The sequence below is a fragment of the Adiantum capillus-veneris genome, chromosome 19 (assembly GCF_014529385.1).
Source record: "Adiantum capillus-veneris isolate H3 chromosome 19, ASM1452938v2, whole genome shotgun sequence".
Taxonomy (NCBI): Eukaryota; Viridiplantae; Streptophyta; class Polypodiopsida; order Polypodiales; family Pteridaceae; genus Adiantum; species Adiantum capillus-veneris.
Genome location: NC_140949.1, coordinates 146878929 through 146890101, shown reverse-complemented (window position 1 = coordinate 146890101; position 11173 = coordinate 146878929).

Genomic DNA, 11173 nt, shown 5'->3' with positions numbered 1-11173 from the left:
GGCTAGGAGATTCTCCTAAGCTAAGACCCCTCTATTAGCACAAATGGGGGACAAGGGAATAGAAAAATTCAATGGGGAAGGGTTTCACACTTGGCAAACAAAGTTAAGAGGTTACCTTATGAAAAAATGTTTGTGGTCTGTCATCAGCATTGCCTTAGAGCAACAAGCAGAACCCGATGGAGTGCACACTAGGGCATCTACACTCATAGCAACTGCACAGAATTTGGCCAAAGAAGAACAAGCATTAGGAATCATCATCACCTCCTTGCATGACAATTACGTGCATTTCATAGATGAATGTAAGCATGCACATGATGCCTGGCATGTCCTAGAAAGTAATTTTGGAGCCAGTGCCAAAAGAAGCAAAGTTAGTCTTAAAAGATAGCTTTACAAAATTACTATGATTGAAGGGCAGGACATTGCTAGCCTAGTGAATAGGCTTAAGAGCATTGTCACACAACTCACTTACATCCAGGTTGAAGTACCAGAAGATGACAAAGTGGCCATACTATCAAGTGCACTTCCACCTTCTTATGACCACTTAGTGGCCATACTATCAAGTGCACTTCCACCTTCTTATGACCACTTAGTCACAATTCTTGAAGAAAAAGAACCGGCTCCACCTTTTCAAGATGTCATCAAGTCAGTCCAAGAAGAAGAAAGAAGGCAAAAAGGTTCATTAACCTCATCAGGAGGAGTTTTTATTGCAACATCCTCAAGGGAAAGGTATTCGCCATCGACATCGACAAACGGAAGAAAGTGTTATAAATGTGGAAGAATGGACACGTAGCAAAAAACTGGTACACAAACAAACCTTGCAACAAATGTGGTAAGAAGGGACACCCTCCTTCTCGGTGCTACTCAAATGGAGGCAGTAGCAGTGGAGAAAGCAGCAGCAATAGAAGCAGCAGCAGTAGAAGTCACGAAGGGAAGAGACCTAACAGGATTAGCTCACATAGTAGAAGACGAAGAGGACAAAGGAGAGAGCAACATTGTCTTTTATGAAGACCCATTTTGAAGATGCAACCTCTCTACTTGTAGGGGAGGACTTTTACCTGTGTGGATATCACCATCCTTTGTGGATTTTTCCTGTGTGGATTTTATCATCCTGTGTGGATATCACCAACCTATGTGGATTTTGTTAGCTTGTGTGGATATTACCATCATGTGTGGATAGCAACTTATCATCCTGTGTGGATCATGCATATTCAGTATCTTGTCATAGTCCAAACCTCAAAGGGAGGATTGTAAAGTGTGAGCTTTGTCCTAAAGTGTGAGTCAAGGAGAGGAGAGTGGATTTATCCCACATACTGTGGAGCAAGGCTGTAGAGCTACTTAAAGCTCATTTCATGAATGAATAAAAGCAACTCTATTTTGCACTACATGCTTGTCTATGGTGAGCTTGTGCTAAGCTAAGTCAATACTCAAGATTGTGTTTATGAGTCCAAGCTAATTCTATCTTGGAACCTAATTCACTTGAGTGATAACCTTGCTTACACACACACTCACACATTGACACTATGTTTCTCTTTCATCCACCATAGCTAGCACGATCCCATTCCCAACATCAACGAGCCGGTCGAATTTTGTAGCGTCCGATCTCCCTTACCCCAAAATGATAATACAACTGATAATTTTACTGTATGGTCACCGCCTGCTCCGCGCCCTGCATCGTAGCGGATAATCGCTAATGATGCGCGGCCTTTGATCGCCGCCCGCTTTGATTTTTGTATGTGATTCTTGAAAAACTATGGATTAGAAGCGATCAAAAGAAAAAATAATCGATCGTAAAATTAAGGGCGACTGGCAATACCAAATGTTGCCAAAAGTCAATCGAAGCGCAATTTATCTTCGTCTTCAGTGGGTTGCTTGGACTTTTTCAACGGCCGAACAGTAGGGAGGTATGACTGCCCCCTTGAAGTGATGAGGAGATTGAATTTAAAAAGGAAGCTTCAACTCTGCACTGGGCGGCCAAAGTAACATGGGAAATCCCCTTTGGAGATTTTTTGTTAAAAAAGATTTGGGAACTGCAGTGGGCGGTCGGCCGAAATCTCTTTTTAATTGAGGCCCTTACTTTTGTAAGCAAAAGTATGAAATGAATTGCATGGCAGCGAGCAGACAGAGGACGACAGCACCGTTTGCAACTTGGAGAGGTGGTGGTCGATGGGGACCTCTACTGCTCACATGCAAGGAGGCAAAAGTACTCCCACGGACAAGGCGTCCACTTTGATGGCGATTCCAACCGTTTTCGAGCAGGTCGACAGTGAGGCTTTTCAATTGCAGGTGTTGCTTCCCACGTGGACTTGGCAGTAGTGTTAAGAGACAAATTTTTTTTTGTTTTCACCTAAACTTTCACGCTTGACGGCTCGCGTCTTCTTCCTTTCCTTCAATCTTCGAGTCTTCGTGATAAGCTTAAAATTTCCGCTTCTCTCCTTCGATCCTTCTTTCTTTCCTCTCTTTCTCGCCTTCACAATCCACACTAATTAGGCATTAAATTTGAAAGTTGAGACTCTTCCTACCGTATCGGAACATCATGAAGCCAAAACTTGGAAGCCACTTGCCGATTAGTTGTTGAATTTCCGCCAATTAACGACCAAGTAGAAATTCTTCTGCACGTTCGACCAATGAAATTTTGAATTTCCACGGATCCTTGAATCGTAGAATTGTAAATTCAATGAATTGCAACTCGAAGGTTGTTGATCCGAGTAACTCCTTCTTGAAAAGAGAGTGTAAGAGATGGAGACTAGATTAGAGAGTACACAACAAATAGAACATAGCATAAGAGAGTAGAGAAGAGAATCTACAAGAGAAAGGCCTAACCTCTCCTGTGGAGTTGGTATTTAATATATTATTTTTGAGTTGAAGGTGCCAAAAATTGAGGCCCCTCTTTTTACAACCACTTCACTTTTGTAAATGAGTGAAGCTCATTAGTTCTTGCATGACCCATAAGGGGAGTTCCCACTACAAATATTTACAGAGCCATAGTGGCTTATTGAAATGAGATTCTAAAATACTGTGCAAATATAAAATGGCCAAGAGTAATTGCCGGCGCCTCTTCATCAACTCCCCGCATTCCACTCTACAAAATCATCATCAACTCAATTAGAAAATAAATAGAGAGCGCATAATTAACCATTACGCCAGCTATCCCAATTGCAGCTAACCACTACAACAGGAGGGTGCCCAGTCTCATAACAGTTTAGGAGGTAGCTCACAAGTGTTGTAATTAGGGTTGCAGAGAAACACACACAGCTTGGAGAAGACGAAGGAAGCTAAAGGCACACAATAGAGAGTGTGTTACTTAGTATGCAATGGAAAGATAGATAGCCCTAGAGTGATGGGCGTATATACAATGCTCAGGGGAAAAAACCTCCTAAAGAGGGAAAAAATGCCCCGGTGGTCCTAGTGTGTTCACACACATCACTACCACATGTATATGGTAACAAATCCCCCCTGGAGTGATGCGATGAACGAGAGCTGGCACGTGAGTAAAGGGAAGTGCCATGTCTTGAGGACATGATCAGTCCACAAAGGGGAGTAAGCCCAAACCTTTGCAAAAAGCTTCAAGCTTCTCATGAGACAATGCCTTTGTGAAAGGATCTGCAAGGTTGTCCTGTGTTGGCACATAAGCCAAGCTGATTTCTCTTGCTAAGGGCCTCTCCCTGACATAGTGGTAATGCACCTCAATGTGCTTTGTGCGAGCATGAAAAACTGGGTTCCTCGCAACTGCCAATGGGCTCTGACTGTCAGTGTAGATAGTGTTGGCAGTATCCTGTCCAACACCCAAATCAGCCATAAGGCGTCTAAGCCATATACACTCAACCGTACCTGTGAAGACTGCCCTGTACTCAGCCTCACAACTCAAAGTGGCCACAGTAGGTTGCTTCTTGCTCAACCATGATATACATGAACTTCCAAGCATGAAATAAAAACCACTTGTGGACACTCGCATGTCAAAACAACCAGCCCAATCTGAGTCCGAAAAATCATGTAAGCATGGCGGCAATGATCCCCCCTTGGGATAAAACAAGCCAAGATGTAAAGTGCCACTAAGGTAGCAAAAAATCCTCTTAACAGCCTGCCAATGCTTAGACCCTGGGCTATGCATAAATCTGCTGACCTGTGAGACTACAAACTGAATGTCCGGCCTCGCGTTGCATACATAAATGAGGTAGCCAACAACAGTTTGATAAAGAGTGACATCAGCATGATCGCCAGCATCATGTAGACTCAACTTCAAACCTGTTTCCATGGGAGTGGCAATAGGTTTGCAATCCTCAAGTCCAAACTTACATAGCAATGTCTCTATGTAACTTTTCTGACACAAGGCAATACCACCATCACACTGCTTAAACTGTATACCCAAGTAATGATGCAACAGCCCCAAATCTTTCATCTTGAAAGTAGCATTCAAATCAGCCTTAAATTCAGCAATATGTATCTCATTTGGTCTAGTGATCAGCAAATCATCGACATAAAGAACCACAATGAGAAGTACATCACCCTCATGCTTTACATACAATGTGCTTTCTGTTGGACTGTTACGAAAGCCTCGTTTAACCAAATGAGTGTCATCTTTCTCATACCAAGCACAAGGAGATTGCTTCAACCCATACAAAGCCTTCTTACATCTGCACACTTTGTCCTCTTGTCCTTTTATGACAAAACCGTGAGGCTGCATTACATAAACTTCCTCAAATATGTCACCATTCAAGAAAGCAGTAACAATGTCTGATTGATGTACATCCCAACCAAAATGAGCTGCCAATGCACATAGAAAACGCACATTAGTCATACGACAAGTGGGAGCAAAAGTCTCTTCATAATCTATGCCTTTTTGTTGTGCCATAACCCTTTGCAACAAGTCGAGCCTTATGGCGATCGATCTCACCATCCGCCTTGAGTTTCAACTTGTAAACCCACTTTGTACCAATGGCCTTTTTGCCAGGAGGCAAATCACATAAAGTCCATGTGTCATTTTCTATAAGTGCATCATATTCTGATTGCATGGCAACCATCCAATTTTTTGAATTCTGTGCTTCATCAAAAGACAGAGGCTCCTCAACATCATGTAAGCTAGACACAGCCAAAGCATAACAATTTGATGCATAAGATGCATGGCGAGAGCCTGAACGAGTACGACTAGACAAAGGTGCATCCAATTTACTATCACGCAAAGTGTGCACCAGCCATTTTGGCATACCTCTAGCCTGCCCATTTTCAGCCCTTTCCTCATCAAGTACATCATGTACATCTGCATCAGTAATAGGCTGATCTGTAACATTTTCAGAAACCCCCAAAGGCTGTACATTTGCCTCATTGCAACTTACATTCGTATTTCCACCATTGAAAAGAGGCAACAAAGTGTCATACATGTCCTGTGAGCTTACAATACTGTCTCTAGTACATGACAGCAAGGGTTGAACAGAATCTTCCACAAACATTACATCCCGTGAAACCAAGATACGCTTTGTTTGCGGATGATATAACCTGTAACCTTTGCTTTCAGCACTATAACCAACAAAAATACATTTGACAACCTTATCATCCAATTTTTTGCGTTGTGTTTGTGGCACCAAAGCATATGCTAAATAGCCAAAAACACTCATGTGCTCAATAGAAGGCTTTCTATCATGCCATGCTTCATATGGAGTAATAAACTGCAAAAGCTTTCGTAGGACACCTGTTAAGTACATAAGTGGCACACATGATGGCCTCAAGCCAAAAAGAATGCGGCAAAGCTTGACTTTTGACCATACATCGTGCCATTTTTGTCAGTGACCCATTTTTCCTCTCAGCAACACCATTTTGCTGAGGTGTATAATGCACTATACATTGGTGTTTTATCCCACGACTAGCCAGAAATGCATTAAATTCATGAGACATATACTCCCCCCCTCGATTGGAACGGAGGGTGCCCATAGTACATTTCGGGACATTTTCAGCCATAGCCAGAAATTGTTTGAAGCACATAAAGACTTTGGACTTCACTTTAAGAGGAAATACACATGCATGCGTGGAGTAATCATCAATGAAAGTCACGAAGTAAAGGTAATTGCCCAAGGACGGAGTTTTCATGGGCCCACAAACATCACCTATGCACAAGCTGCAACCTGCTTGTGGCCCGAACTGAACCATCCTTTGGAAACTTAGAACGCTGCATCTTACCCAAAATATAGCCTTCACAAACATGTTTGACAGGTGCTTCAAGAGGCGGCAAAGAAGCAACCATATCAGATTTCTACAAATGCAGCAAACTAGCAAAATTCAGATGACCAAAACGTGCATGCCAAAGTTTTGCATCTGAAATAGCCCTTGAATCTACAACAACATTTGCAAAATTTGTCCACACTTGTCATACAAAGTGAGCTTATACAGCCCACGGCACAAAAGGCCAGATGCAACAATTTCATCACCAAAACTGAGATCATGAACTGTACATCTGTCATCCACAAATTTGACAACAGGTCCAAGTCTAGCAAGTGTGGATACAGATAAGAGATTCTTCTTGATCCCAGGTACATAAAGTGCATCAACAAGTGTGAAGGAACTGCCATTTGCAGCAGTAAGCACAATCTTTCCAACTCCCTGAACCGGATAAGAGGCATTGTTGGCACAAGTGACTGAATTCCCATGAGGGACAGACTCGAGAGAGGTAAACAATTCACGATGTGAGGTTATGTGCTTTGTAGCACCCCTGTCGAAATACCACACATTTGAATATGCAGCAACTGACAAGCATGCATCATGGACAGCAGGATTGTAAGTGCAATCTGCGATAAAAGCCCATTCTACATCAACATCAGTATCACAGTCTCCTTTCACAGAAGACTCAACAATGGCTGCATTTGTAGTCGAACCAGCATTTGCAGTGGAACCACCCTCTTTCTTCTTAGCGTCTTTGGCCTTCAACTTAGGACACTGCTTGATCAAGTGATCATTTGCTTTACAATAATGGCAACGCATCTTCTTTTTGCCCTTATCACCAGAGTTTCGAAACAAATTGCTTCCAGCAGAAGCATTAGGAACAATATTTTTGCCACTTGCAGCAGAACCATAAGAAGTGGCTGCATTGCTGTTACCACCCTTTCTTTGAGAAGCAATAAAAGCCTGTTCAATTGTACGCTGCCTAGTCCTATTTTTTTTGGAAAGTGACTCTTGCAACAGCAATGTGCATAATGCATCAAACTTGACAACTTCTGGATTTCCTTGGGTCATAAGTCTCCAAGTACTAGCAAAATTCTGGTAAGAATCTGGTAAGGCATCAAGAACAGTCTGCACAAGGGAACTGTCTGAAATGACTTCACCTGCAGAAATAAGTTGCTCATTGATATCCTTGACACTAGCAAGGAAAGTGTCCATATCATCTTCCTCATGCATAATCTTCAACTCCAACTCTTTACGCAGCAAAGCAATTTTAGCCTCATTGCGACTTGCATAAAGACCAACCAAAATATCCCAAGCCTGTTTTGCAGATTTTGCTCGACGGATGTGAGGAACAATGGTGCGCTTCAAAGACACCTCAAGCCAAAAATAATGCGGCAAAGCTTGACTTTTGACCATACATCGTGCCATTTTCATAAGTGACTTGTTTTTCCTCTCAACAGCACTTGTTGAGGCGTATAAGGCACTGTACATTGGTGTTTTATCCCACGATTAGCAAGAAATACATTAAATTTTATGAGATATATACTCCCCCCCTTGATTGGAACGGAGGGTCACCTATAGTATATTTTGAGACATTTTCAGTCATAACAAGAAATTGCTTGAAGCACATGAACACTTCGAACTTAGCTTCAACGGATATACCCCTACATGTCTGGAATAGTCATCAATGAAAGTCACAAAGTACAAGTAATTTCCTAAGGACGGAGTCTACATAGGCCCACATACATCACTATGCACAAGTTGCAATTTTCATGTAGCACAAACTGACCCATCCCTTGGAAGCTTAGCATGTTGCATTTTACCCAAAATACAGCCTTCAGAAACATGTTTGACAGGTGCTTCAAGAGATGACAAAGAAGCAACCATATCAGATTTTTGCAAACGCAGCAAATCGGCAAAATTCAGATGCCCAAAATGTGCATGCCATAGTTTTGCATCTGAAACATCCCTTGAATCTGCAACTGCATTTACAAAATTTTGTCCACACTTGTCATACAAAGTGAGTTTATACAGCCCACGGCACAAAAGTGAATGGTTTGAAGCTTATGGTGGGTGCCACCTTGAGGAAGACATGGTGAGCTGGATTAGTGTGCAGAAGAACAAGGGAGAATAGAGAGATTCGACATAGCAAGGAAACAAAAAAAACACGCGATGTATATATTGAGAGTCCTTTTGTTTACAAAAGCTTAATACAAAGGTGGCCATGCCATGCAAACTACTTCTCTTACTTGCATGCCTTATGAGGCGATTCCCACAGGCTAGACACCAGACAAACTAGACCACAATTGGGCTTGCATACCCAACAAAAATGGCAGATGCAACAATTTCATCACCAAAATTGAGATCATGAACTGTACATCTGTCATCCACAAATTTGACTACAAGTCCAAGTTTAGAAAGTGCAAATACAGACAAAAGATTCTTCTTGATTCCCCAAATCGAATAGAAGCATTGTTGGCACAATTGACTGAATTCCCACCATGAGGGACAGATTCGAGAGAGGTGGAAAATTCACCATGTGAGGTAATGTGCTTTGTAGCACCACTGTCAAAATACCACACATTTGAATGTGCAGCAATTGACATGCATACATCATGGACAATAGGATTATAAGTGCACTCTACACTAAAAGCCCATTCTGCATCAACATCAGTATCACAGTCTCCTTTCACAAAAGACTCAACAATGGCTGCATTTGTAGTGGAACCAGCATTTGCAGTGGAACCACCCTCTTTCTTCTTAGCCTCTTTGACCTTCAACTTAGCACACTGCTTGATCAAGTGATCATTAGCTTTACAATAATGGCAACGTATATTGTTTTTGCCCTTATCACCAAAATTTCTAGAAGAGTTGTTGCCAATAGAAGCATTAGTAATAGGTGATTTTCCACTCGTCGCAAAAGAACCATAAGAAGTGGCTACATTGTTGTTACCACCCTTTCTTTAAGGAGCAATAGAAGCCTATTCAACTGCACGTTGTCTAGTTTTTTTTTTTTTGGAAAGTGACTCTTGCAATAGCAATGTGCACAATGCATCAAACTTGACAACTTTAGGATCTCCTTGGGTCATAAGTCTCCAAGTTCTAACAAAAGTCCGGTAAGAGTCTGGCAAGGCATCAAGAACAGTATGCACTAGGGAACTGTCTGAAATGACTTCACTTGCATAAAAAAGTTGCTCATTGATATCCTTGACACCAGCAAGGAAAGTGTCCATATCATCTTCCTCATGCATAACCTTTGACTCCAGCTCTTTATGCAGCAATGCAATTTTAGTCTCATTGCGGCATGCATAAAGACCAGCCAAAATATCCCAAGCCTGTTTTGTAGATTTCACTAAATGAATGTGAGGAGTAATGGTGCACTTCACAAAAAAATGCAATCAGTGCATGAGCCTGTGCATCCTTTTCCGTAGGCAAAACAATTCTAACAGCAGCAAGACCTGCAACATCCTCAACATCGCCTACATCCTCAGAACTAGGAGTACATCAATGACCTGCACAATATTCCAGACACCCTTTGACACAAGAACATGTTGCATCATGTAAGCCCACATAGGGTAATTATCCATATCCAACCTGTCCTCAGCAAACATCCTGAACTCATCTGTTTTGTTGTCAACCATGGAAAATGTCTGCACTTGATGTGAAAAATTGCCCAAAATGAGGAGAAACTGAGTGAGACCAACAACACGTCCTGTAAAGCACAACCCGCAGTAGACTGTACAAGACCTGTTATGCAGAAAACGGCAGTGACAAAAATTCTGCACTAAATGATGAAATTGCGTATGCAGACCTGTCTGTAGTGGAAATCTCAGCAGACTAAGCTCTTTGAGCTTTCCCAAAAAATTTGTCAACCTGCGAATGCTCACCAAAGGTCACTAAAATCAGACAAAGTGAGCAGGCGTGTGCTTGAGCTGCTGACGCACCCTGCTTTGATACCAATTGTTGGAATTAGGGTTGCAAGAAAGCACACACACCTTGGAGAAGATGAAGGAAGCTCAAGGCACACAATAGAGAGTGTATTATTTAGTGTGCATTGGAAAGATAGATAGCCCTAGAATGAATGGGCGTATATACAATGTACGGGGGGAAAAACCTCCTAAAGAGGGAAAAAATGCCCCCGACTTCTCTTGGAGATTCTCCTTCCATTTGGTTAGCCTTAAAGACACTTGTTGAATTGTTGGTGGTATGGGAGTGGCTTTGTTATGCCTCCCCTAACGGTGTCCTTGCTTGACTTCTTCTCATGGTGACTCTCGTTGGATTTTCCCTCATGATGGTCAACTTAGTTTCCATGTCTTGATTGAATTTGAATCATCTTCACGGTCGTTCATATACATAGGGTCATCATCGGTCCCTATGTTAGTCTTTGAACTAGGATTTGAATTTGTAGCTTTCAACGATCTCTTTCTTTGTGTTTTCTTCTTCCTTACTTGGAAAAGTGGCACAACACCTCTCTCTTCGAGGATATAATTTTGATTTTGGTGCATCGATCGAGCAATCAAATGATCTATGCCACATCAATTACACATAGGTATTGGCATTGTAGATGTGCTCCCTTGACTTGTTTGCCCTGATGTATCATTCCTTTGCACGAGAGAGAGGTGGTCTCCTGGTAGTGAGGTTGATGTTTTGGCCTCTTGCTGCAAGAGCATTTGCTTGATATACATGCTTGACTTGTCCCTAACGGTCATCCAGGTAGTACTGGGGACACTTGTCAAGCGTATTAACTCTATAGGTAATACTAGAGTCTATGTCATCCTCGCAATCCAAATAATTACTAGATGGCTGACGACCTACTTGGTTTATAGGGGTAACTCTCGGATGTGGAGGTTGATTTCCTAGCACTAGAGGTGGTAATGGTGTGGTTTAGATAACATTTTGGGTTCTAAGGACCATGTGTTGTGATGGTTTCTCACTAAGTAGGGAAGTCATTAATGTAGGAACTCAAGGTGAGTCTGTCCAAGCTAAAGGTGGTCTATTTTCCATTATGTGTTTAAGCACTAAGTAG